This window comes from Arachis hypogaea, chromosome 20 (assembly GCF_003086295.3).
Source record: "Arachis hypogaea cultivar Tifrunner chromosome 20, arahy.Tifrunner.gnm2.J5K5, whole genome shotgun sequence".
NCBI lineage: Eukaryota > Viridiplantae > Streptophyta > Magnoliopsida > Fabales > Fabaceae > Arachis > Arachis hypogaea.
Genome location: NC_092055.1, coordinates 113683253 through 113685100, shown reverse-complemented (window position 1 = coordinate 113685100; position 1848 = coordinate 113683253). Strand labels below are relative to the sequence as shown.

At 47.1% G+C, this 1848-nt stretch overlaps 1 long non-coding RNA gene across 1 annotated transcript; it reads left to right on the top strand.

Annotated features, from left to right (window-relative positions):
* Window positions 1–232: 232 nt before the first annotated feature.
* LOC112784119 (uncharacterized) lies at window positions 233–1339 on the top strand. The gene is made up of 3 exons (XR_003193723.3): window positions 233–574; window positions 666–961; window positions 1075–1339. It is a non-coding gene; the product is annotated as an uncharacterized lncRNA (long non-coding RNA).
* The last annotated feature ends 509 nt before the right edge of the window (window positions 1340–1848 follow it).

The following is a 1848-nucleotide window of genomic DNA, read 5'->3' as shown; positions in this document are numbered from 1 at the left end:
CCTTTCTCTCTTTCCATGAAAAGGGAAGAAACAGAAGCAGAAAAATTAATTTGAGGGAAAAGAAGAGAGGGGGGCGATCTCTAACTGTTGAACGGAGGAGAGTGAAGGGGGCCTCGCCGCCGTGCTCAGCCCGCTGCGTGCCCCGCCGCGCCTCTCCGCCAGTGCCGCCATTGTCACCATCGATGGAGGAGAAGGGGGAGAGCGCTTGCGAGGAGCTGCTGCAGAAGCCACCGCCGTGCATCCTCGTGCCGTCGCTGGAGATCTGGCCGTCGTCGCCGATCATCCTTGCGCCGCATTGGAGACAGAACTGTGAAATGAAGGGAGCGCGACCCACAGCCACCAACGGAGAAGAAAGAGCGCGCAGGAAAGTGAAGCTGCCGCTGTCACCGTCGCGTGTAGAGCCGCCGCCACGCTTGACCTCCGTTGCTGTTGCACTTCGACCGCCACCATTCTTGCGGCCGTCAAGCCACGTCGGAAGGAAAGCGCCGCCGCCGTGCCCTGTTAGAACTTCTGGAGCCGCGTTGGAGCTCGCTACAAAAAGAGGATGAGGCTAGGACTAGCGCCATTGTGCCTGGTAAGAACCTGCAACAGCTGCTGCTCTTGCTCCGTTCTGCTTTATTTTGCCACCGTTTAATGGTTATCCTTGGTGCCGTTCTGTCCGCTAGAGCTATTGCTGTCGATTTGGAGTTGCTGCGCAATGGGGCCACTAGGAGAGTATTGCTGCTGCTGAACCATGGGCTCTGCGGCCTAGACTCTGCCGCCGAAGAACACTCTTCCAGTAAGGGTTTTTATTTGAGGTTTCTGTCCTTTTGAATTCCGAGAATACCGTAGTCACTGCGTGTTGGTTTCAATTGGCGCGATCGGAAATTGTCGTCGCTGCCGCTTGAGGTGGCTGCCTGGCTACCGTTGAACCGGTTCAGAGACCGCCACTATTCCGGTTCAGCTGTTCCTTCTTCATTCGGTAAGCGTTTTCGATTTGAAAGCTCTCTAGTTACTATTCTGGCTTCATACACTAAGGCTTTGCGGCATCAATTGCTATGAGACTGAGTTTCTATTGTTATGTGTCGCGATTAGTGTTGCTGTGGTTACCGCGGGAGTGGCTTGGAGCCAAGGTTGCGTTGTTGGTGATCTCGGTTTAAGAGAGGAGGTTCCTGTGATGTGTTTGGGTTATGGAATTGCGTTTTGAGGTAGGGGCGCTTTCCAAAAACTATGTTTTGTGTATTGGAATTATTACATATGGATACTGGTGTGAGATATTGTGTATTTGGTGATTGTATCTGCCTTATGTATTATTTCACTGACTCGAATGATTATGGATGTTGGTTTGGCTGAATTGTTGTGCGGCTTTGTGAAATGTAATGTTTTAAAGTTGATTCTTTAAAGATTTGAAATATGAGTTTGATCCGTTGAGGATTGGTTTGAATTGAGTCAATTGTTTGATGATGTGAAAGATAGAATACTCTTTGAAATTCAGCCTGGTTTGCTTTCACTGATTTGGTTTTGATAAATGATTTGTTGCTGAACCAATTCTTTAAAGCTTTGGAAATGAGTTAAATTGGTTGATATTGAGTTGATTTCTGAAATAGTTTCCTTGAGATATGCCACTGAGGTGACTGTTGGATTTAGCTTGCTGTTGAATTGATTTCTGGTTTTGGGATATTGAAAAGGAATGAGAAACGGTTTAGTTGGGACCCGAACCGGGTGGCAAAAGTCCAAGTTTTAAGGGAGGTGCTGCCGAAATTTCTACAAAATCCTAGTCTTGTTTGAAAAGTTATTTAGAAAAGGTTGGATTTGAGAAATTGTATTATTTGATTTATTAAGAGAATATTTATGTTTTCAAGCTTAATT